Below are 27,501 nucleotides of genomic sequence, written 5' to 3'. Positions count from 1 at the left end.
TCCTATCCGGACCTAAGGTCGATGGCGTAGGGCCTTCGAATTTAAACCATCCCACCATGATCTAAGATCGATTGCGTGGGGTCTTTGAATTAAAATCATCCCGGCCGGATCTAAGGTACAACGACCCAGGGTCTTTAAATTTAAAAACCATCTGCACGGATTAAAAATAAATAAAAATAAATGTTTTCTCAACGAGTTGGTCACGTCGGAGGCAACCGTGAGCAAAGCTTGGTTTTATGGATTTGGGCGAACGAGCGGCGGAGGCGAAGTCGAACGGCAAGGGTGAAGCCGAAGGAGTGACGCGTGCAATATTTGTACCTCTTGCAAAGCAACATAGTCGAACAACAATGACGAAGAGAGAAGATGAACGGCGAACCCTAGGCGCCTCTGTGAAACCACCAAGTCGAATGAAATGAGCGTAAGTTATCTTTTTCTCCTCTCCGTATTCCATCGTTTTATCGTTTTGGATTGCCGATCTCTCCAAAGAGATGCGTTGCCTGGCAAAGTGGGGCCGACTGGGAGGTATGTCGGTTGTTTTGAAATTTTTTCGTTCTCTCTTTTTTTTTTTAAAGTCAACAACTGTTCAATAAAATTTAAAATTTTCGAATAAAACACTTAAATAATATCTTTCATTAACGAACTATACTAAATAAAACCTAATTCAATTAAAAGCATAATAAATGAAGGAGTTTGTCCGGTTTAACCAAAATCCTCCCCACGATCTCCCTCTTCTCTCTATTTTCCGGAAAAAACCCCAGCCCCATTCGGATAACCACCCGAACTCCTCTCCGTGACTCCGTCTCCCTCTAATTCGCATGCCCCTCCCAATTCGCGAAAACCCTAGGTGCCCCGTCTCCTGGGCAGTTGGCGAAAACCCCCTGGCTTCGTCTCTCCCAGTTTGCAAGAAGGGCGAAACCGAAACCCCCATCCTCTCTTCTCTCTCCTGCCCGAGTAGAGCTAGCCGCCAGCCCCCATTCGCAAGAAGGTCGAACTCCCCTTTCTTCTTCCTTGATCTCTTGCGTGAGAAGCTCCAGACGGGATTCCCATCCTCCATCTCCCTTGCTCGCATGGACAGCAGACCAAGCCCTTCCCTGCACTAACAATGCCCGTTTACAGAATCGAAACCCCTAGGAAGCTTTAGCCTTGCTCCCGTCTTCCTCTAGTTGATGAGGAACTTCATTGCTACGTACGAAGGTAACGATCTCCCTCTCTTTACACTCTTTTTACTCAAGATATGAGAAATAAATGTTCATAAAGATTTCATGGCTTGCTTAATATCTACTGTGTGTAGTGATAAAACGTATTTCATTGAAACCTCCTTATAGATCTCTCATTCCAATGGGCAGCATGTTATCCGATTTTATCTCTTTGAGTTTGGGCTTGAGAAGTTCTTTGACTGCTTTGTGTAAGAAGTTAAAAAAAAAAAAAAAAAATCCGTGGAAACAAGGAATCGTTGTGATAATAACAAGATTGAGCTTTCTAACTGCTTCTTTAATGTCCCTACAAATTTATTTGTGTTTGAAGGGAATTGTAGACACATGCAGTGAAACTATAAATTTGATTCCTATATTTTAGAGACTAACGATTTCTATAGAGATTTTCTTCTTGTTGGGCCCTTTGGTACATTAGTTATGAGACATGTAATCAATTCTTAGCAAATGATGCTTTATTTAGTGAAACTTGATCAAAGAGCCTATATTCACATCTTGGGCTTTAGTAGCATTAATGGTTTGAGTTTCAACCACTTTACAGGAATCCAATATAAAATTCTTAGTTACGTTGAGCACATGTGAGTGCTCTATGTTACAAAATCACTCTAAACCTTTGATGCAAGAGTACACTCATATTGAAAATATATCCTGTATTTCAATTGTTTGTGGTTAAATCAAGTTTATGTATATGTTTGTGGTTAAATCAAGTTTATGTATATGTTTCACACATTCATATATACATGCATATTTGATAGAAAAGAAGTTTATTTGCTGGATTAGAAACATATTACTCCTTACGAAGGCTCCAAGTTGCATGCTATATATAAGGAAGTTGTTGGTTGCATGAATCATGATTTATTATTGGATGGTTGCTTGAATGGTTAAAAGGTAATAAAGTTGCATTAATTTATGTTTCTTTTATCAATCTTTGTTGGCCTAATTATTGAAGACAGTGAGTTGCATTCATGAAGAAGTGATTATTTTTGAGATCTTTGGAAAGAATAAAGTTGCATGAAAACTTCTTTCTTCTTCTAATTGCATTTGGTATAAGTGTTAAGTTGGAAAAGTCTTATGTACTTTTGCTCATGTTATTGGAGTATTTACTTGAAATGTGAAGAGTATAGATTGACATCAAAATCTCTTTCTTAAGGTGGCATTTTAGTATAAATGTTGAGTTTCAACTTTCAACATCAAGTGGGATGGTTGTTTTTGCTGCTTGGTAAAAAAAAGGTGTAGTTTTCTTTCTTAAATGTGTGGCTTTGAATAATAGAGAGGATGAATATTGGAAGTGAAAAGTTGTTTTGAAGGGTGATGCTTGTGAAAGTTAAAGAATGATTTTGGGATGAGGTGTAACATTTTGGGAAAATGAAATGCGTATGATTTTGGGAATGGTGTGGGAAGTGTGTGTGTGTGAAAAGTGAATTTTGGGATTTTGGAAAGGTGATAGTTATATGTTGAGCCCAAACTCAAGTAGGATTTAACATGGTTCTCGTTTGGTTGAGCAATTTCACTGCACGTAATAATTTTGAATTCTTTATGTAGGATCAGAAATAGGCGATTATGACGAGAGCTTGCTCGTTGCGACGATGGCAATCTTTTTTTCCTTTCACGTGCTTCTTCGGCCAAATTCCATAAATTCTCCAAGCTTTCGGATATAAATAAAGGATTTACAGCAAAATGGTTACGAGCGATTTGATTCAATGTGAAATTCAACAATTCCCTAAATTTGTATCCCAAGTTAATCTCGCCCATCCTTGATGCCTCCAATTTTTCTTTCCTGGCTTTCGCATATAAGGAGAAATATGGAGTCAGGATTTGGCCACAAGTCATCTACAATGATTGTTGTGAACTCGCCGAGCCTGGAGCTCGACTTCACCAACCACGCCTACTGCTCCGCCGACAATTTTTGGAAGTTTGCAATCCCTGGATGCAGCCTTGCTCAAGTTATCGTTGGAGATTCTGTCGTTCTTCCCCATTTATATTCTTTATTCATCCTATTATACATTCTAATCCTTCATTTTTTGGTCGGTTTCTTTAAATTTATTTTGAATTTGTTCGATTGCTGGTTTTATGGAACACTCCCAGTTGCGTAAGCGGCTCCACCGCTACATCTAAGGTACATCCATTTTTTTAAATAATTAACGTGTCTGTGTTAGGTCGTATCTGTATCGTTTGCTCGTGTCTATACATCATAGATACAACTAGGGCTGTCAATTCGTGTCGGCGGGTCGTGTTCGAGTCAGACCCGAATTTGACCCGATTGTATCTGACCCAACCCGAAACAAGTTTCGGGTCAATTATCTGGACCCGAACTCAACCCGAATCGGGTTCGGGTCAACACGACCCGACATAGAATTTTGAAAATAAATCTCAAAGAAGCGGGTTACGGTCGCGAAGTAGCGGTAGGCGGCAGCGGCAACACGTCACAACGGCAGGCGCACGCCGTGTGGCAGCAGCGACACAGCGGCGACGCCAGTCTGTTCCGGCGGCACGGTGGCGCGACAGCAGCGACACAACGACAGGAGGCAGCGACAGCATGCGAACGCCGAGACTCATGATTCGCGATTCGCGAAGCAACGTAGAGCCAGTCGCCAGAGCCAGACTGTCAGTGATGCGATTGGGATTGGACTCGACGCGTCGGTCATTTCGCGGGGAAGGCGGGCAAGCCAGGCAACAGAAACGGCAGACTCATTTCCGGGTCAAAACCGAACCCAACCCGTAACTCAAGAAACTATTATTTCTAATAATCATAATTTAAAAGATTAATCTCTCAATAATAATTTAGCTATTTTTACAAATAGCTTCATATACTCCAAATGGATTTAATGTCTTGAAACTTTTTTAAAGCTGGTGTTGATTTCAAAAGGATGTTAGCCAAGTTCCTCTGGGAACTTACTTTCCAGTTCAAGGAAACAATGATGAGCATTCTAGAATGGAGTGTTATACATGAAAAGTCATTCTATCATTGACGAATGCAATGTTTAATACTGCTCCAGCTATGAAGCTGTAGTTTGCAGGACTATAACTTTCAATTATATAGCTTAAAATGCTCTTCAGATTTCTATGTTGCTTTTTTATTATTCAAGCAATATCAACTGATTTCACCTAAAATGCTCTTCAGATTTCTATATTTCACGCCCTCAGCTAAGCACTCCATTTCCTTCTCTGATTAGTTCAAGAAACTTTTTTTCACCCTGGGTGTTAAAGATCAACCGACTCATTTTAGAGAATAATGGATTGAGGTTGAGTAAACATTAAGCAATTTTGTTTAGAGTTTTATATATGCGACATGAATGAGAAATGTTGTAGATTGTGCCTCACATATAGTAGGGATAATGAGTTCAACAGTTCATGTTGAAGTTGGACATGAGGGGGTAAGGAGAACGAGGATAGTTGTTTTAAATTGGCAAATCATCCTGCCAATCGTCAAAAAGTTTAAATTGAGGCCGAATTTGATTCAAGTAAACAGTTGTATAGATTGCATAAAATTAATTCTTAGCATGGCGGATCTGAGTCGGCTCGACCCGAGCTTGATTTGATCTCGACTTCATCATCAATTATTAAAGTTGAGTTGATCTGAGCTCGAATCAATATAATTAATAACCAAATAAATTTAATTGGGCCTCGATGAGTCTATTTGACTTGGCTCAAGGTCAAAATTATTGAAAAATAATTTGGTTAATAATTAAATAAATTCTAACGAGCAAAATTGAGTTGATTCGATACGAGTCAAACTCGATTTAAAGCTTGTCGATTTCAATCGACTCAATTTAATATGATCTGTCTTAATTTTGATCAAATTGATTTCATTTAGCTCAAATCGACTCGACCAATTGAACTCAAATCCATTTCTACTAAGTTCGATTCAACTCTAGGTATCCAAAATCGTCTCTCCAAATTCCTCTAAAACTTAGCTTCAATCTCAGCCCTTAAATCCCTTCCTAAATCAAGATTTAATCTAAGCCTTTGATTTTAAAATCAAGTGAGGGGTAGGATTGTCTTTTGCATCTCAATAGAAGATTCTAGCTATAAGAGGGCTGTTTGGGTGGGGTCCTTCATATTCATTTGGCTTGGCTTTCTTGTTCGTGTGACAAAAAACCAGAGCGCGAACGAAAGAGAAAGAGGGAGGCCGACAGAGGTGTGGGAGGCGGACTGGTGTTCGAGAGAGCTTCGTCGATTGGGACACGGTAATCTCCTTGCCAATCGTCTTCCCTATCTTCTTCCTCATTCTCTCAATCTTTTTCTTCACCTTCTATTTCATTTTCTCCATCATCATCTTCTTCTCCTTCTATGTATGCGTTCTTAATTTCTTGCCTTATCTTCCTGATTTTCTTTCTCAAACATTTCACTCATTAACCTGTTGATTTGATAAGCCTAATATTGAAGGGTTTCAAGATTTCTTGATTGGAAATCGTAAGAGATTTCTTTGATTTGTTTGCCTGGGTTTTGCCACTGAATAATTTCCGTAATCTGTGAATATTTACATTTTTTTCTTTCTCTGTGGCATTTTTTTATGATGAAATAAACAATTGCTGCACCTATGTTCTTGGTTGTTTTTGAAGATTTTGTTGGTAAGGAAATTAATGAAGGCCCTTGTTATTTAAAGACGAATAGCGTTGATGCTTACTTAGCCGGTGAAGTAAGTTTTCTTGAAACTCAAAAGACTTTAGGGCTCTTACACCTTTTTAATGTGTGCTTCCTTAGCCTTAGGTACTTATAGTTGCCTGTTAAATTTAATTTGCATTTATTTTCTTTAAACCCAAAACCCATTAGCTTATATTCACGTGTATGTCCAAAGGGTTTGTAACAGTGATTGTAAACCTATAAAATAGTAGTGTCATTTAAAGATAAAAATTAAGGACCCGCTTTAAAAAACTTATATTAAAATTAGGATTTATATACCCTTTAAGGAAAAAAAGGTAAACATAAAAAACTTAGTGACACCTTATTTTAGATTAGTGTACACTATTAACTTGATCTCAATCAAACTTAAATAAATAAATCAATCAATCATTAATCAATCTTTAAAAATTGAAAACTCTACCAATTAATAATGATCAAAATAAAACGCATAAAAATACTTAACCTTAATTAATCAACCCTAATCAATACACATAATCATTAATAAATAAATTCAAACTTAAATCTAATTAAGATTTAATTAATATTTTAATTACCCCTTAATCAACTATTAATTGAATAAATTCATTAAAAATGAAATAAAATTAAAAAATATTCAAACAAAAATAAATTAAAATTAGAAATTTTAAATGCCAAAAATAAAAATAAAAGATTAAATTCTCATTCATTTAATAATCAAATTCATTCATAATTAATTATATATTATAAAAATAATTCAAAATACATAAAAAACTTAATAAAATAAAATTTGAAGATTAACAATTGAAATCTAAATGAATTTTTTGAATAAAATTTCATTAATAATTAATAAAGATTAATTAAAAAAAAAGAAAAAAATGAATGAAATAAAAAAATTAATTAAAAATTATACATAATTCAATAAAAAGAAAAAGAAAAAAAAAATCTAAAAATTGATCCAAAATGAGGTAACCATGGTTGCTAACAAGGATTCTCTGGTCGACACCATCTATTAGCAATATATAGTATAAGAAAAGAGAATACTTTTGTATCGGCTTTGAGATTATGTTGAAACTCTTACCTTCAATTGCAGGTGTCTAAGAAACCTTGTGCTTCATCAGTTTTATCTTCTTGATCATCGTCATTCTCAATCTCAACATATTTAGAAGAATCTACAACAATCTCAGTTCTATCTGTGTTCATTTCATTTCTATTGAACTTAAAACCTTGCTTCTGAGAAATTTTTTATTCTGATAATACTAGAATTTATAGCCAAACTCATACGAGCCATATCCAATAAATATACACTTGATGGATTTTGGACCAAGCTTACTCTTAGATCCTGCATCAATATGAACAATCAAAAACTTTTAGCTGAGATAAACTTTCCTCATTGCCACTCCAAGCTTCCTTAGATAACCCCTCATTCAGAGAAATCGATTGTCCAAGATTGATCAGATATGCATTAGTTTGCATTAATTGTGCCCATAACTGTTTGAGTAGACCAACATACAACCCTATGCTCCTAGCGCGCTCAGAGATAGTTCTGTTTATGCGCTTTGCAAAACCATTATGCTATGGTGTTCTTGGAACAGTGAGCTCATGCTTGATCATATTCAAAGCATAATACTCCACTTCTTATCATGATATGCGCCACCATTATTTGGTCTAAGACCCTCTAGCTTTAAACATGTCTTAATTTTAACCATGGCCTTCTACTTCTTGAAAATATCAAAGACATCTTACTTGTGTTTTAAGAAGTACACCCATACCTTTCTGCGGCGATCATCAATAAAAGTGTGGCTCGGCTCATCAAAATGGGACGCACTATTTGCCTCATGTATGGACAATGGCACATGGTGCGTAGAAGAATGTGCAAATAGTGTGCACCATTTTATTAATATGTTATCAATTTCAAATTATAAATTATAATTATAATTATACTTTTTAAGATTTATATATTAATATCAAAATTAATTATTAATTAATTAAACATCAAATAATAAAGTATCAAAAAAATATTTTATCTTAAAACTTTTTTATAGGATTTAAAGCTTTTATTTTTTTTTATTTGGTAGGATTTAGGCTAAATTATGTTTAAGTACTGCTCAAATCTATCGATGTCAGTTTCTATAGTATTTAAAGTTATCATTTTTATTGTTCGGCAGGATATTTATGTTTAAATTTTTCTCAAATCAAAAGATTATTTGTTATTTAATAATATTTTGCATATATGTATATATATCATACCTAAGATCTTTGGTACAAAGTTCTTGATAGAAAAGATAATGTTTGTATAAACGTAGCAGGTTTTTATTCATGTTTTTAGATCATTTGGGTTGGGTTTGTTTGGAAAGCGGGGAAGACTCGCTAGAGTAGGTCTATTCAAATTAGGCACCAAGTCTGAAGCATGCAGAAAATTTATGTAGGATAATTCAAGTCATTTGTAGCATGCATCTTCATGCCTTTAAATGGTATTCCCTTCATGAGATTTCACCCGAGATAACTGATAGGAAACACTTGTAGATCTCAAGTATTTCTTGCCAATGTTCGGAAAATAACGAGAATTCTCCACAAAAATCCACATAAAATTACGAAAACACTAGATTATTTGTATTATTTGATGAAATAGTAAAAAAAAATAGCAAGATACAAGTTGATCCTCAATTCGAGAGGAGGATCAATCTCTCCCAATTCTTTAGAGTCTGTTAGAGCCCAAAGAAACTAAGAGATCTGAAATTTCAGCTAAATTCAAGATGCCCTAACTCTAGGAAAACAAACTATTTAATGTAGACAATGCAAAAGGAAACCCCTAAATAATCCCTACATTTAAATTTCCCAACTAAGTCCCTAAAAATCCTTTCCAAAAAGCTTCGTTGGACCAGGCGGCTTGAACGACACATATGGGAAGAGGCGGAACTCTATTGTCAGTTCCGCCTGAGCCGGTCCCGTGTTGACCGGTTGGACCAGTCCAATGGATTGGTCTAACAATACTCTCCTCATAAAGTGTCAACTTGTTCTCAAGGTAGAACGAACGAAATTGCTGCTGAAGCACTTGATCAATAACACTGGACTGAAAAATAGACTGATACTGGGGTGATTGATCCATGCTTCCAGCATCTCCCTAACCATCCCCCAAGGTAACCCCTGAGGTAGCTGAAAAACCTCAATGAACTGCTGAATCAATAGCTGTGTTGAAAGAGGAATGTTCCCGCCCTCCTTGAATTTGTTCCCCTCCAGCCTATATATTTCCATCAGATAACCTTCCCCCACCCCCTGTATGCTCCTTTAAGTAATATCATGGCTTTGGTGAGCCCTACATCTTTCCTGATAACTATCATTCTCCCTTCCACCATCAGCTCCATCGTTAATGCTCCTCAGTTGACCTTGGTGTCCCCTAAGGTTTGCAGCCAAGATGACATCAGTGCTCCCTAACTCCAATGGGAGAAAATCCTTTCTCATCTAAATCCCCTGCATGGTTAACACTTCTCCCCTGTATATCCCCTGACCCATAGCTACCTTCCTTGTACCCATCATCACCCAATAACACCCTGTATTCACGAATGTCACCCCAATTGATTCACGACTTGATTGGAGATGAAATTATGGGTAGCCCCACTGTCAATCAACACCACCCTAATTGGTCCACCGTCATTATGACTTTAATAATTTAAACCATGAAACAAACTGGGGCTATCTTCATTATTTTTTATCGGGGTTCAGAACTGAAGTAGAACCGTAGCTTAACTCTAATTTGCAATTGAGATTGAACCTAATAATTTTTTTCTGTGGGCATCATAAGAAAATTGCTCTCTTTGTTGTGTTCTTGAGTAAAAAATAGGGGGAATTTTGATATAACCATAATTCTCCAAGACGTTGAGATTTATTTATATTTGATAATATATTTTCTATGTTCATAAACACCCAATCTTTAATTACCCCGCCCTGTTAGGAGAGCCCTTAGTAAATTATATTGCTTTTAGCTTTCAAATACTTGTGCTTATGATGACGACGTTCTTAACTATGTATGTCTTGGTCAAGGTTGTCAACATGTAAAGTGCAATGTACAAAATGGTTTTTTTTTTCACTTTGAAGCATGAAACACATTTTTTCATTAATTGAAGCATATATATCATAAGGAATATTACAGAACATTGCATTATTCAATAATTTTCATACAAATGTAATTGAAATGATGTATGGCATTTTAAGTCAAGTATTAACTGTGGGTCTCCGAAAGGATTCTGCTTGTGTGGTTCGAATGCAAAGGGTACGATCATACTATCCCGTAGGACAAAATGGTCGTAGACTTTTAAATCCGGCACAAGCAGGCCGATGGAAGAGCAGATGGAGTTATACATACGATTAGTCATGACGGGTAGCGGCTTTCACCTACACACCTCGATGGATAATAATATATATAACCCTAAATTCACGAGATTTCCCCCTTTCGATACATCAGCTCGAATGGAGTTTATTTGATTGTGGGGATCGGTTTCCTACGGGCGCAAGCCCCCGTAGTTAATTACATCCTAAGCCTTGACTTAGGAAAACTCTCGATTAAGGATGATGTATTATTTACTTCTTGATTTGGTGCACAAAAAGAGTTCCTAAGTTCTATTCCAAATAGTCTCTTCTATTTACCCTTAGTGATGATTAGAAATTTTTGAATGGATAAAGATATGATTAAAATTTTGAGTTTAGAAGATCAAAGGTCGGATTAGTACCCTAAGAGAAATGACAGACTCAAAATACAGATGAAAGGAGACACACTGAGGGGTGTACAACCTGGGCTTATGCTTGCCTGAAGTGAGCTGTCAGCTAATATCCTAAACACAATCAATCGCCCTATATGTATACAAGATATGAAGGCTCTATTCCTAGGAAATTAAGGATTTATAGTTTAAAAGATTTCAATCAGGGACTCTTACAATATGCAAAAGAACGTACCTAGCGTTGTTAATGATGCATGAAACAGATGCACGAGTAAGAAAGATCCTTAGGTCCACTAATGCAATGCATGTATGTAGGTAAAGTGCATTGTGGAGAAAAGTGTGTAAGAACGTATGCATGACATCCATAGTACAAAAAAAAAGAAATAAACACACCCTAAGGGTACCCTCCAGGCAAGGTACCCGCACAGAAAATCATCATAGTCATGCCCACTTCGTGTGGGAAAACAACGATGCCCAATGACATAAATAGGTGGCCTACTCTACAGGCCTAAATGACCCTAATGGTCTCTAGGGCTCACAGAAGGTGTGGGGGGGTATCGTACCCAAAATTAGAAGGCCAAAAACCTAGCGATGCCCACTTCGTGTGGGAAAACAACGATGCCCAATGGCACAAGTAGGTGGCCTACTCTACAGGCCTAAATGACCCTAATGGTCTCTAGGGCTCACAGAAGGGGGCAAGCTTTGACCTATAGGGCCAAAGCTTCGTCAGTGAACTAACCTAAGGCTGGCTACCTAAACATGCTAGAATACCTATTAACAAAAAGTGTGTGATGTGAAGCAGTTGCGGTATATAATTAAAAAAAATTACTTTACATGTTGCAGAAATTATACCTGAATGTGGCGCTGCCACTTAAAAGCTTATAAGCAAATGATGTCGCTCGCTCCTCGATCATTAAGCTTCAATGTACCTCGCAAGAAAAGATAACAGAGAAATATATATATGAGCGTAGATGCCATTCAGAAAAGAAATGCAGGTAAATACAAAATATATATCTGACTGACAGGAAATATAAAAATTGCATTTATAGAACATGCGCACGTAGTAAGCACTGAACAACAAAAGAAAATGTTAGCCTAACCTAGGGCTAAAGGTCGTGTCCTAACCAAACAAGTCTAGGTGTGTGTAACAGGTTGTGTGGTTTTGGATGGGTCCTATGTAGGATAGTTTAATTATGATTGCTTTCATTTGATTTGTTGAAGGACAGAAGGAGGATTTTGATTTAAGTCTAAATATTAGTACTTTAGGATTGATTTTAGAGATTTTATTTTAGGATTTGATTGATTATTTTGTTGGTTGTAAATTAAAAGAAAATGTGAATTTGGTAATTTATTATCAATTAAGGAGTTAGATTAATTAAGTTTGCTATCAACTGGTTCGTGGCCTTGTGCCACCAGGCTCGAGGAACCAGGCCTCCTTAGGACACTTAGCCCCGCAGCCCGGAGTAGTCCATCATAAAAACCAAGTTGATACAATTGTATTAAGAGGGTTGTTGATTTATTTTAAAAGATTGTTTTAAGAGTTTGATGGATTTTAGATGAGTTATTAGACTTTGAGTTATAATGAAATCTCTTAATAAATTCTTTATGATTCATTTAGTTTAGGTTAGGTTTTGATTTACTTGACTTAATATTAAAGGCATTTTTAAACTAGGTGTGTTGTTAATTATAAGTGGGTTTGATTAAAGCTTTGATTTTTATAAGCCTTTTATGTTGGGCCAATTTTAGTTTAGATTTACTCTCCTAATTTAATCTACATCTTTTTAAGATTTTTAGGTTGGTTAGGGATTGTTTAAGGGATCGGTTAAATTTGATTTGAATTTTGCAGTTTAGTAGTTATATTTGTTAATTAAGGTTGAATTAAGAATAAAATGTTTTGATACGTTTTTAGAAGCTGGATTATGATTGATTCGATTGGTCGGTTATTAACAGATTAAGGCACGCTAAACCTAGGAAAAAGTGTCACTAAATTTTCTATGTTCTGATGTCTCTATCCTATAAGGAGCATGCACCCTAAGTCTATGTTATCTAAGACTCAGTCCTTAATTTTTGTCCTCAGATGTCACTAGTGTTATAGGGGATAAAAGGAAATGTTTTTCTAACCCTTTAGTCATTTGTACATGTATCCAAAGATTTAGGAATCCATAAATGAAATAAGCCAATGAGTAGAAAATTAGTAGAAATGCAAAAGCTTAGAAAAAGAAAAGAAAGAAATACGACAAAATGCTAGAAAGAACGAATAGAAACTAAAATAATAAATGGAATATTGGCATTTTGTTATTGAACATGCTTCTTCGAAGTCGAGCATGTCTCTAAGACACCCTTCACTCCCATTCAATATGATATGAATAGGAGAGAATGAGTTTAAATGCCATTTTACTATCCCCACGATCCAAACACAGCACTTGATACGGACCTGACTCTACTACGCAAACTATTCCCTATCAAGCGCAAAGCAACAAGGGAAACTCAAGCTCCCAAAACTAGAACTAAAACAACATCTCTCTCTACCCACCGCATTCTTCCAACCTTACACCTTAGAAACAAATACTAATGAAAGAGAGACAACCTATGCAAGATAAATCACTTCATCCCAATAAGAAAAAAAAATCTAGACATAAATCCACCTCATTAAGGTCTCGACCCCAAAATAATATCTTATGAAAAATTCTCTAAAATGAAACAACACATAAAGCCCCTTATCAAAAAGAAAACAAAACACCAAAAACTCCTTTTGACACAAAATCGATCAAGTACTTTTTAAGTTTGGCGTGGGGTAAAATTCATGAAAATCTTCTAACAAGAAGGTTTCATGAGGTTTTCCGTTATAAAATAATCACACATCTTTTTCAACACAAAAATTTTTATGAAGCTTTTCAACATAAAATAGCTCTTAAATCTTTCTAATCATAAAACAAACCATAGTTCTTTCAAACATAAAATACATCAAAACTATTCTCAACACAAAACAAATAATATCTTTCAAATATGGAGCAAAGCCACTTGGATGGTCATTCATCTTTAAACGCGCAGATAAGAATAAAACCTTAAAGCATGAAATATATAAAAATTTCAAATTCTAATTACCAAAAGACTTCTCACATAAAGCTCAAAGAGAGAAAGAAGAGTCAAGATTTAGAATAAGCACAAAGGTGTCTCAAAATCTATCAACTCTTTTGTGACTAAACATGTTTTCAACAACATAGATCTGATCACTTTGAATCTATGAAACACCCGGTTGCTTCCAACAAATTTCCCAACTCCATTATTACATGTTGCTGAGATTCCAAAAGAAGCCTTTTAATGCCAACTTGCTCTTCAAAATTTTAGAGATATTCAATGTAATTGCTAATATGCTTCTCACATAAAGCCCAAGCAAATCCAAGATATTACAAAGGAAATTCGTCATATCATTCCAATTCAATTCGAACTAAATACAAATGAGAAGAGAAGAGTTTTGATGCAAATTCACCTTTCCCAACCAATAAGCAATTAAATGATCTAAATTCTGATATGAATTTACTTTCCAAAGTTGAGAAGACAATTCAACCAACATAGGGCAAAGCCACGCTTAGATGTAATGCATAACTCAGATTAGAAGATCATGAACATTCTCCAATAGGTTTTCTCTCTTCAATTATCAAGTGCAAAACCACCACATGATAAGGATTCAAGATTAGTATCAGAATATTGGAAAGAAGAAAAGTAATCATATTTCACTTAGTAAATCAGGGCTTAAATCACATATCTTCCTTCTACCAAATATAACTCAAGAGATCAAGGCTCATGATATGCATGCATTTCCTCAGGATAACTGCAATTATTAAATTCAGACATGTATACCAAGTGCAAATAGACATATGTAAGCCCCGACCACAGAAACATCTATCCAAGCTGCAATCTCAGTCATTTGATTTGTTTGTTGGATAAACTGGAGGACATGAATACCAACAATGTGATTGCAAGCTTGATTTAAATAAATGTCTTTAATTCATCACACATAAAATACCTTACGAAGATGGGTGCATATGAGCTAGTGACCACATAGAGACAATTTCTTGTAATGACGACAACACTAATAACGATGATAATCATTGAGATATATTTTTTTTTATATTACAAACAAATCGCTAGAAGAAGGCCATGCCATTGGAGTACAATTATGCGTCATAACATCTCTATATACTCATGGTTCTAAAAAAAAAAGGAAGGAACCAAATAATTCATGAGCCCTTGACACAAGAAAGACATCAATTTTTTTTACTTTGCCGAATAATTATGCCAAAAGTTTTATATTTGCAAGAGAGAAAGTGGATAGATAATCCACCCGATAAATTCAACATCAATGATTCAAACTATCTCAGAATAAAGCTTCCACACAAACAAAACCCTTTTTAGGCACTTCAACAAATAATTAGCTTACAATACTTATGCAAAGAAGAACCATTCAACCAAAGACGGGCAATACCACCTATCTTGTATTTCATAACAAGACTCAACTTATGCTAATAAAACAAAGACACTACAACAAGAAGATAAGCCAAATATCATTCAAAGCCTACATAAGTACACATTTTTCTTTTCATATTTCCCAAGAGGAGCACACTTCCCTAGTTTACCACTACAAATGCTTTCTCAAATTCACCACGATTAAGATAAACTCAATCATTTAAACTTCTTTAAAACATAGCTTCGACACAGAGGGAGGTATCTCTGAAACCTTTCATCAAATAATTAACTTGCATTACAGCAATCATCACATAAACCCCCAACAAAATATGATAATAGTCATCGCTGAGTACAAGAAAATGTAGCATTGGAGTACACTCATAAACTCCGACTTCTCTAAATACAGTCATAACTGAATGTCCATCAGATAAATCTGCTCATGAACAAGAAAGGAAACACATTTCTATGTGGAAGAAATTAGAAAATATCTTTCAAAGAGTATGTAAGGAAGAAGAAAATCACAAGCTGCCATCATCCCATTCCCAAACAAGAGATCAAAGTAAAAAAAAGATATCGAACTTCAATTTAAACGGAAATAGAATAAGTAGTAAGAAAAGAAGAAAGAAAGAATTACACCTGCTGAGGAGAAGAGTTCAGGTTCGGCTAAAGCAAGGAGGTTGACGTCGGGTTCGGTTCAGAAGATGGAGAAGGCTTCGGCTTTGGTTGCTGTCCACACAAGCAAGTAAGGTGGAAGGAGGAGAAGCTGAGTGGGGATCTTGTCTGAGCCGTGCGAACCAAGGGGAGCGGCTCCAGCTAAGGCTCCCGAACACAGAGAGCGATGGAGGGGTCTCGGGTCCCTTGCAGACAGAGGAAGACCGGAAGTCAAGGGGCTTCTTTTTTTTTTTTTGTCTAGAGCTCACGAACTAGAAGAAAATCGAGGCTGGGAGTTCTGTCGCCTAGGGCTTATGCCAGAGTGAGGAAGGGGCGGAACTCTTTCGTCTCTGCGAAAACGAGAGCAAGGGAGAAAGGGGGAGGCGAACCGAGAGAAGTCCCCAGAGGGAGCTGCTCGGGCTCTGGCCTTCTGTGAACCAAGAGAGAGGGAGAGCGAGAGGGACGGCCGCCCGAGAGAAAGGAGAGGAGAACGGAGCTGCTTGCCCTGGGAACTCGAGAGATACCGCGTGAGATGGGGGATTCCCCCTTAGTTAGGGCACGAGAGGGAGAGATCGGAGCTGTCGGATCAATTTCTTGATCCAATGATGGGGATTCAAATTGGCTTGGAAAGTTAATTAAATTTTGATTAGGATTTAGTAAGACTCATTAGGCTGAAAGCAGGCTCAAATCAAACACAATTCGACTCAGTCCAGGCTAGCTTAGGCCTGACTCAACTAGACCCAATTAAAGCAATACAAATCAAAATCCAAATCAACGTTAATTCGAATTGAATCAAGCCCGACGATGCCCGATCAACTCAACCAAACACATTCGAGGGCAAAACAAGATAAAAACGAGGTCAACATTAACAATTAAAAACTATTTAATTGTAATAAATAAAAAATTAAAATAAAATTTAACCTACTAATAAGGTTTAATAATTACTAAGATAAATATTATTTTTTAAGCAAAATCTAAATGAAAAATCACACAAAACTTCAAAATCCTTATTATAAAAGAATTATCATTGATTAAAAAATTTCAAAATATTTTCTACAAAAATAATTCGTTTGATACAAAAGGAATTTAAGTAATACCTAACAAGAGAGAAGAAAATAGTAAACGAACACGATTTGGATGAGAAATTTTAGCAAAATAGCACATTTAATTGAAGAAAATCTACTAGAACGAAGAAACTAAACAAGATACAATTGATCCTCAATTTGAGAGTAGAATCTTCTCTTCCAATCCCTAGAATCCAATACAACAACTCCCAAAATCAATAACAAAATATGCATAACACTAAACCTAACAACTCGTGCTTTTTAATACATTAATTCCCTAATTCAAATCTTAATTCAAATTTCCCTCCTATGCTTAGTTGTGGGTAACTCCACTGTTGATCAGCACTGCCACCTCCATATTTGCTATTTCTCCCTTCACTTTCATGGTATGATTTGGGGTGAATCATACCACTCAGTTCAGGGATACCTCCGCCACATTCAAGTGCTGCTTCTCCTCCATCTCTCCCTTTACTTCACCCTCACATCCCTCAATTTTCTCATCATCACAGATTGTGAGAACTTGAAGAGTTTGATCCCTACACTTATACCATGGATTATACTTCTTATCACACCTAAAATATAACCCATTTGCCCTCCTCTTCTGCATCTCCTTCTCCGTTAGCCTCTTCCCCGCTTCCTCCTACTGGCTTCTCCCTGGTGGTCTCACGAAATGCTCCTGTTGCAAGACCCTTGGGTGCTAAAAGAATGGTCTTCATCCTATAAGTGCCTTATGAATTTTTGCTCCTAGCTCCCCTTTCTTGATTCCTTTGATTTTCCACCAACTCTGTTAACATCATGGCCTCTCCCAAGTCACGAGGCCTCATGACCTTCACCGCAGCTCTGATCTCTAATTTGAGCCCCTTCATGAAGTTCCTCTCCAATGCAGTCTCTGAGAATCGCTCCACCCGACTAGCCAGATGCTCAAACCGCTCACGGTAGTCTGACAATGATCTATCCTGCACCAGTGCAAAAAACTTCTCATAAAAGTCTCCTCCCATGTCAGCTTGGAAACGTTCTAATAAACAATCCCTGAACTCTCTCCAGCTTCTTATGGGTCTCCTATGCTCCCTCCACTAGTAACATGACAACGCCTTCCTCTCCAAACATAAGACTTTTGCTGTCAAATTCTCCTCATCCGTCAATCCATTGACGATGACAATGCCTCTTCACTTTATAGATCCATCCATGTGCACCCCCCTTAAAAATGACATCTTCAGCTCCCTCACTTTTGGATCTCCTCCATTTTCTCGTATTTCTCCATACTTTCTCCTTTCCTAAGTGGGTTGCTCTCCCCAAGTCTTTCGATCTTCCCTTACATGCTCACCTTCAAACTCCTCTTCACTTTCTCCCCTCATTTCTCCAAAATCAGCACCCTTGATTCTTGCCCCCCCTGCCCCCCCATATCCACGCCTCTCCATACCTTCCCCCCTTCTCCTCGATGATCTCCACATCATTTTCCCTCCTAAGAAAATCGGAATTCGTAGTTTTTCCCATCAGCCCCTTTGCCTCTAATGTCCCCGTTTGAATTTGATTTTTCAATAGCTTCTTCACCATTGCATGAAGATAAAAAAATGCCTTCCACGGATGAAACCTTGTCTTCTACGGATAAGATTCGATCTTCCACCGTGCCTTTTATTTGGCTCATCTCCCCTTTAAAGTGTTTCTTCAACTCATCTACCTTTTTGGCCACCATAAAATTATGAATATTGATTTCAAAATCAGCAAGACACCCTTCATTTGAATAGAAAATCATCGCTGAAATTTAAAAAAATAGACCACAATAGTTCCAAAATTTGTTTTAACACCAATTGTTAGAAAATATTTGAAGGAATTCAAGTATAACCTGACAAGAGAGAAGAAATCAGCAAACAAACACGAATTTGATTGAAATTTCTTCAAAATAGCTCATTGATTAAAGAAAATCTACTAGAATTGATTGATATTTAATCACACGGTTGCTTGCGGCTATGCTTTCTATTATTTTTTCTAGTTCTGATTGTAAAAAAAAATTTAAAACTATAAAAATAAAGTTTATTTGATGGTAATGTAGCATCATAAAAAAATTAAAATAAAATTTTTATCCCTCAATAATGGTAGTTTGTTTATTTGTTGGTACATTTGTCTATGATATCTTGTTTAATTGATTTTTTTATATTTATTTTATAAGATCATTATATTGATTATTGGATGAAACTAAATTATTATTTTGAAATAATTTTTTTTGCAAATATGCTATTTTTTATTAAAAAAAGTTTTGCTGATATTTTTTTATTCTCTTTTAATTCTGAACACAGTTGTGCAGACAAAGAATTATAACGAAGCTGAGTTAGGTGTTATAAAAGATGTTGTTTCATTTGTCTTTGATAGACAACTAAACATGATAATCTCACCAAAGCATTGATGATGAAAATATAAAAGTTACCATGAATGAGTTTTTGAATAACATTCAAGTAATTATTACTGTATTTGATGCTTTCATAGATGATTTACAGTGGTGTAGGTATCACTCATTTTGTAATAATTCATTAAGCATAATATAATTTTTTATCTAAATATGTAAAAATATTACAAAATAAGTGATACCTGTACCATTGGAGAACATCTATGGAAGCATGAAATGCAATGATAATTTTTTGAAAGCTATTTAAAAAGTCATTAACTTTTATGTTATTTTCATTTAATATTTTAGTGAGATCATCAATGCTTAGTTGTCTATTCAAGGCAAATGAAACAGCATCTCTTACAACACCTTCTAGCTTAGTTCTACTATAATTCTTTGTTCATGTAATTGTATATTTAAAATTAAAAGATGATAAAAAAATCAGCAAATCTTTCTTTTTTTCAATTATACAATAGCTTATTTACAAAAAAAAAAATCTAAAATAATAATTTAGATTTATCCAATATAATGATTTTAGAAAACAAATAAAAAAAATAAATTATACAAGACATCAAAGACAAATGGACCAATAAAAAAGAAACAAACATACCACAATTGTTAAGGGATGAGCATTTTTTTTACTTTTTTATCATTCTACATTGTCATCAAATTTATTTCAGTAGTTTTAAAATTTATTCACAATCAGAACCAACAAAGACAATGGAAGAAATTTTATATGTATCCTTTTTTTACACAAACTAAATTACATTGTTTTTTCTCATCATTAAACTTAGAGGAGCTACAATAAATTTGTTTATTCTTATGTGAACTGTTAATTCTCATTTTATAGTTATGGTATATTCATTCATCCTAAATAAGTTATGGTTGATGCATTATTGTCACCTTTATATATTTTCTATTTGGATATCATTGTTCCTTATTTATTTTCTCAAGTTATTATTCATTTCATTATCCTTGATTAGTTCATATATATTTTCTTAGTGGATTTGATTAAGATAAATGATTCTTTATATTAACCAAATAGTATATTCTCACTCAAATGTGATTCTGGAACATTTTGATTCAATTTAAGGATGTGGTATGATTCTCTCTTTTGCTCTCGCTTCGAGCATTAGTTTTTATAGGCAATGAATTTGTGGGACTAGGTTTAAAAGCTTTCTTTTTGGGCAAAAGGGTTGAGTAGTTGCTACCGACAATATTGAAAACACAGAAGGTTTGGGTGTAACAACATTCTTAGTCATCATCTCTCTGGTTTGTGTAGTTTCACCATGAAGGAACTCAAATACTTCGAAAACAGTTTCGAATTGTAGTGTGGCACCAACTCGACTAGTGTCTATCACATTTGGGGGGAATTGGACGCGCGATCCTTCCCCGAGCTTGATAGTCATCATACTTTTGACATGCGACATTTCAGCAACCTGCAATAAAACTTGCAGGGATTAGAATCAATCTAACTTCTGTTGCACAAGAAATACGATTTTATGAAAAAAAATATGTATATATATGTATATATTTCATCTAGAGATGGAAGGAGAAGTAATCCCCATCGAAGTAGTCAGAAATCTGTTTGCTCTAGAAAAATCTGTTAACGAGTGTGAATCTCGCTCTAACGATTTTAAGGTTCTCTTTAATTTTTCTGAAGATAGATTGAGTTTAATATTTAACTAGATTTCCCCTGAGAGTAACGTCAGAGTTTATTTAAATTTAGGTTTTACTTCTTATGAGCTTAAGCCCTTATAATTAATTACCCCTCCTAACGCATTAGAATAACACTCGATTAATGATGAAATATACTCAGTTTCATGTAAAAAGTGTTAGAATGTACAACATAATTTTAAACTTAGTTATGCGGGATGAAGGTACACCCGATCAAAATCGCATGATTCCGCCGTCACATGCAATAAATAAGTTTACCATTATACTTTAGGACTTAAATATATAACCACTGATGAATATACCAAGCTCTTGAAGATTTACATCTTCAACTAAAAAAAAGTGTTTTCTTTCATTTTCTTTGTTTGGATTTGTAGGATATGCAGACGTCCATTTTCATTAGGAATGTTGAACTCAACAAGAATCTCTAGTGACGGCGGATTCTAAAGTATAATGGTAAATCTTTTTCATCAGTAGAGATTCTTGTTGAGTTCAACCTTCCTGATGAAAATGGACGTCTCATCCACACAAATAAAATGAAAGAAAACTCTTTTCTAGTTGAAGATGTAAATCTTCAAGAGCTTGGTATGTTCATCAGTGGTTATATATTTGAATCCTAAAGTATAATGGTAAACTTATTTTTTGCTTGTGACGGCGGAACCATGCGATTTTGATTCGGTGTACCTTCATCCCGCATAACTAAGTTTAAAATTATGTTGTACATTCTAACACTTTTTACATGAAGCTGAGTATATTTCATCATTAATCGAGTGTTATTCTAATGCGTTAGGAGGGGTAATTAATTATGAGGGCTTGAGCTCATAAGAAGTAGAACATAGATTTAAATAAACTCTGACGTTACTCTCAGGGAAAATTTAGTTAAATATTAAACTCAATCTATCTTCAGAAAAATTAAAGGGAACCTTAAAATCGTTAGAGCGAGGTTCACACTTGTTAAAAGATTTTTCTAGAACGAACAGATTTCTGACTACTCCGATGGGGATTACTTCTCCTTCCATCTCTGGATGAAATATATACATGTTTTTTTTCATAAAATCGTATTTCTTGTGCAACAAAAGTTAGATTGATTCTAATCCCTGCAAGTTCTATTGCAGGTTGCTGAAATGTCGCATGTCAAAAGTATGATGACTATCAAGCTCGGGGAAGGATCACGCGTCCAATTCCCCTAAAATGTGATAGAGACTAGTCGAGCTGGTGCCACACTACAATTCAGAACTATTTTCGAAGTATTTAAGTTCCTTCTTGGTGAAACTACACCAACCAGGGAGATGATGACTAAGAATGTTGTTGCACCCAGACCTTCTGTGTTTTCAATATTGTCGGTTGCAACTATTCAAGCCCTTTGCCCAAAAAGAAAGCTTTTAAACCTAGGCCAAAACAAATCACTGCTGATTTTGCCGGCCATAATGTGAACATATCTGCTACTCACTATGAGAAGCCCAATTTTGAGGCTTCCAACATCAATACCAAGGTACCCCCGTTGGCCAAAAGAATGGCTTCCGAGCCTAAGCTGAAATCTGTTATCATTGATACGACCAATCTGAAGAGGAACGAAGCTGAAGTTCCTTGAGGAAACTATTTTTTTTATTGGGAGGCAGGATACTGAAGCTTCCACTTCTTGTATCAAACTATCAAGGAAGGCTAGATGGAAAGCAAATTCTCAACTTAGAGCGAGTGGATGGGTGAATTTATCCAACCCAAGCCAGGAGCCATGGTCTCAACCAAAGGCCAATATACCCATTAATAATAGTTTTGAACCATTAAGATGGGTGAAACGAAATAATGACCGGGGCAAGCTAAAGAAGTCTTTCTGAGAGACTTCTAACCAACCACTATCATCGGAGAAGAAAGAATCAGCCTCCTTCTATCTTTATAAGCTACTAAAGGCTGTGAAGAACAAAAGACTGATAAAGAACTGGAAGAAGTTGTCGAACGAAGGTGTCATTACAACTTTTGAAAATTCTTGGAGGAAAGAGGTTTCAAAGAAACCTTATGGAGGATGCAATAAAGGCCTTCCTTGTTATGCTATGATGAGGAATATGGAGTCTGGACAATGTTCAGGTTTTGAAAGAAGATATATGGGAAAAACCCCACGGTGGTCTTCACAACAAAAACTACATATAAAGGCCTCGACAACCTTATCATAAGTCAACTCCCTCAGAAGAATTTGAGGGGCTAAATAGCTGGCGTTGCCCTATGCCTAGGGCAAATTATTTGAAGCCCGTTGCAAGAAACCATCGGATTTGGATTCCAAAGGAGCCCAAATAAATGAAAATTTTAAAAGATGATTACAAGAGTGCAGCTTGTAGAGCACCACCTAAGAACGGTGACCAGAGGTCACATTCTGATAAGAAATCCCCCGCCAAGCCTTCTCTGCTTGTTAAGGGAAAGGCTATCTTGTATGAAGACAGTCCTGACTCTCCAATGATCCATTGGAGGCGTCGGAGCCGGCTAGAAGAAGAATATGAGGTCAATGAGGACTACAAGGAAGAGCGTTGGGATGAAAAGGCCCTCCCCAACAATGAGTATTATGATGAGGAAGAAATGACATAAAAAGACTACATGGACGTGGAAGTGGTTCGAGTGGTCAACCATACCTCTGAGCAGCCTAGCCAATGAATACAAACTCGTCAGAAAGTAGCTGCAAATCCCCAAAATGAAGAACAAACATGGGGTATGCAAGAGCAAGCAATTCCTGCGAATATGACACCTCCCTAAGTAGAAGATGCGGAGGAGGAAGAGGCTAGCGAAACTGTAAGAAGATTGCAACAAGAAATGCAATCTCTCAAATGGGGAAAGACCAGGAGATTGCCTAATTAAATGTTTGTCTTGATGAGATGAACTTTATAATAAAAGACCTACTTGGGAAACTTGGTCTAGCGGCTACGCTTGGTAGAACACAGCCTGTAAACCCCCAGGAGAATTTGGGTACTTCAGGTATTTGAGCCGCTCCTAATCTAGAGGTACCTAACCAAGAAATAGAGGTACAAGAGTCGATACTAACAACACTTAAAGAAGATGAAACAGTCAGCAAGACTCAGATTGAAGACCTCATCAATCAGAAAGTGAATCAGTTAACGCTGCTGAAACTACTGAAGCTTTAGTGGGTACAGGCCGCCTGTATCCTATTGAATACGAACACATGAAATATCCTAAAGGATACGTGGTACCTTAGTTCAAGACATTTTCTGAAACGGAAAACCCTAGGCAACATTTAGCCCAATTTAAGGCTACCTGCGGTAACATCGAAGGAAATGACGCCAATTTGTTAGCAACCTTACAGGCACGACAATAGGGTTGCTGGTGCCATAAAGAAGGTGACGATTGCAGATCTCTCCCTTGAAAGAAGAAAAAAGGATGAGTCTGTCACCAAATATATCACAAGATGGAGGAACCTTAACATGAGGTGTGAGCAGCAACTAACCGAGAAACATCCTGTGGAACTACTTGGAAATTTTGATGATCATATATAGGGGTGTCAATTACGGGTCACGGGTCGGGTTCGGGTCGAACCCGAAATTGACCCGGCACTATTCGGGTTCGGGTCAACCCGACCCGTTTTTAAAAACGGGCCTATTTATCGGACCCGAACCCAACCCGCTTCGGGTTCGGGTCAACCCGACCCGACCCGTTTAGGGTTTAAGGTCACGCGAAGAGTCTCGGATGGCGGATGGCTGAGTCGAGGACGCCAGTCACGCGGAGGCCGATCACGCCAGTCACCCGGACGCCTGTCGCGGTCGACGCCAGTCACGCGGACTATAGACGGCTGTTGTCACGCGGACGCCAGTCACGCGGATGCTGGTCACGCCGTACGCGGACGCGATGTTGCGATGCGACCTCGGGGCAGGCGGGTAGGCCGGTCAGGCGTCATTCCGTGTCATTCTTGAGTTCCCGGGTCAACCTGAACCCGACTCGGTTTTACAAACGGGTCAGTTTTCTAAACCCAAACCCGACCCGCTTCGGGTTCGGGTCAACCCAAACCCGAAATTTTAGGGTCGGGTCCAATATTGACAGCTCTAATCATATAGCTCCTTAGCAATGGCCACGATCAATACTTTCCAAGAATTATTAGATAATGTAGCTAAGTTCGAGAGGCTACCCAAGCCTAGGGGCATCACCTACAACTACAACAACAATTGCGCTAGTAAAGACAAACAACCCATAATTTATGATTCAAAGCGGCATGAAGTAATACTACATTTACTTCTCCTCCTGATAAATAGGAGAAAGGAGAAACGGCTGCACCTAAAATGACAAAACAGGTGAAGGAAAATTTAACGGTCCCTACCTTACAGGAGAAGATTAATAAGCCGTACTCTTTTAAGAGAGACTGTATTGATAAAATCTTCCGACATGCACTCAAGATTGGTTTACAGCTACCAGAGTCTCGCCGACCAGAACAGGTCGGTATGATTAATGACCCGAACTACTGTCCATGCCACCAGATCGTTAGTCACCCAATCGAGGACTATTTTGTGTTCAAAGATTGGGTGGAGATGAGCTACTGGAGTGGTGAATTGACATTGTCAGACAGTGTATTAACAAACCCGAAGCGGGAAAATGCCAATGTCATTTCCTCCAGTTCGTGCCAGGAAGATGTGGGGAAAGAACACCAAAAAGATGAGGGAGGTTGGGAAACCTACATATCAAAAAAGACCAAGCAAATGATGAAGGTCCTACTGGCTATCAAGGGCATTCGTCAAAAGAATGCTTTAGAATTAGAAGTGGATCCAAGACTCCTTCGCTTAAAGAAACTGACTGAGGATTCTATGCAAACTAAAAAGAAGCCCTTGAAATACTACAAGGACCAAGGAGGAAAGGCTTCTACGTCCAGATCTAAAAGAAGCAAGAAGAAGAGATCATTGGGACAGAAGACTGAAATCCAACGGTACATCGATTCTATCGACAAATACCAGAAACCTCCTAAACGACCTATCAGGTTGAAGGATTACATGGCTAACTTGCACCTCAACCAGGAATCCGAAGAAGAGATAAGTATTCCAAAAGAAATTTGTCGAGTTATAAGCCAAAGAGATGGAGGAAATAGGAGGGAACGATGTGGACCTCTCAATCCTCAGAAGGCCAATTCAAAAATTTGTCCTAAGGAAACGTGCCGTACGGCACGTCGTTTATGGATTCAGATGAAGAACTGTGTTTTCCGAGCAATAAGAATAAATGTCCTAAGCTCGGAAGCAGCTCGGATTCTGAAGAAGCCAAATGGGTGGAAAATACAGAAGACTACCACCACACTGAGGATGATTAATCCGAAGAGGTGACGCAAATTCAGCTTAGAAGCGGAAAACAAATTCTTCCTACGTCTCAGAAGAAGGCAAAAGAGCAGGATAACAATATCTAGCTTAACGAAGCAGCTATGCCACGAGATCCACCAAAGCTTAAAGATATCAGTACAAATGTAGATTATAATATCTTATCTCATCTTTGCAAGCTGCATGCATTGCTAAGTATATATGATGCCCTTATCATGTCCAAGGACCTTAGGGACACACTTATCAAAGCCTTGCAAAATCGTGCGCAATATGAAGCGTTCTTTGCTGAGCAAAGTTTGAAAGAAGCTTTGTATGTGCAAACTACTGCTATAATTACTTTCTGCAATAGTGATTTACTTTTGGGAACTGCAGATCATAACAGACCACTATACGTTACGACAAAAAGTAACAATATGGAAATTAACAGAATTTTAATCAATTCAGGTTCTTCTGTTAATTTAATGAGCCTAAAAAACGCTCAAAGGATTGGCCCTGGACGTTCAATATCTAACCAAAGCACAATATTCCTACAAGGGTTTAATGAACAAGGTCGAAGAACTTTGGGATCCGTGGTTTTACCTCTAAGCTTTGGAGGGCTACATACAGAGGCAAGATTTCATGTAATTGATTCCAATACATCATGCAAGACACTTCTCGGAAGACAATGGCTCTACATGTATGGTATAATGCCTTCAACACTTCATCAATGTATGAAATACAATCAAGACAATGAGGAACACATTGATGGTGATGAACAACCATTCTTGGTGCACGAAGTCAAAATATATGATGACGCCAAGTACTTTATAGCACAAAAGCCAATAGACATCGATCTTTCAAGAATCCAAGCCGCTACGCCGGATAAAGGAAAGCTGAAGGATAAGGGCAAGAATAAACTGAAGAAAAATTTGCTCAGTGCATCACCTCGTTAGCTATATCGAAGAGGAATATGATATCTCTACAACTTTTAAACCCCTAATCATAGGGAAAAGAATGAATGAGCTAGAAACCCGTCCTTTTTATTACAAAACTAATCATGCAAATAAAGTGCGATGTTCGAGCAAATCAAGTATGGATGAAGAAGAATAATTTCTTTATCAGCCTAAAGGTACTACAAAATTTCCATAGAAAGGGGACCAGGACTCAGTTATATATCTAAGAAATTGAAAAATATGTCAATTTCGATGATAAGGGTATCTGAAGAGCATATATATACAAATATCATCAAAATAGTATATATGCCGGTGGCGCATTCCAAAATGTTGACTACCTCGTTAAACACAAACATAGGAATATTAAAGACTTTCTATGTCCCTCCCCAAAGAGGTCTCAATGAACGCGGATCCCTTTTCTACGAATCAAATGTGATACTACACCATGTTGCTCACGAAATAGAAAGCTCGTGGAGAGAAATATTTTCTTTGTGCAAACAAACAAACGAGCTCGTTATTT

At 36.9% G+C, this 27,501-nt stretch overlaps 1 long non-coding RNA gene across 1 annotated transcript in view; it reads left to right on the top strand.

Moving 5' to 3' along the window:
- Nucleotides 1-697: 697 nt before the first annotated feature.
- LOC110097823 overlaps nucleotides 698-27,501 on the top strand; it is a 36,621-nt gene continuing 9,817 nt past the window's right edge. The window contains exon 1 of the long non-coding RNA XR_002303264.2: nucleotides 698-1,194. This is a non-coding gene — a long non-coding RNA (uncharacterized LOC110097823). The remainder of the gene's footprint in view (nucleotides 1,195-27,501) is intronic.

The sequence above is a fragment of the Dendrobium catenatum genome, unplaced genomic scaffold (genome assembly GCF_001605985.2).
Source record: "Dendrobium catenatum unplaced genomic scaffold, ASM160598v2 fragScaff_scaffold_373, whole genome shotgun sequence".
NCBI classification, from domain to species: Eukaryota; Viridiplantae; Streptophyta; class Magnoliopsida; order Asparagales; family Orchidaceae; genus Dendrobium; species Dendrobium catenatum.
This window is presented reverse-complemented; position numbering and strand designations above follow the sequence as displayed.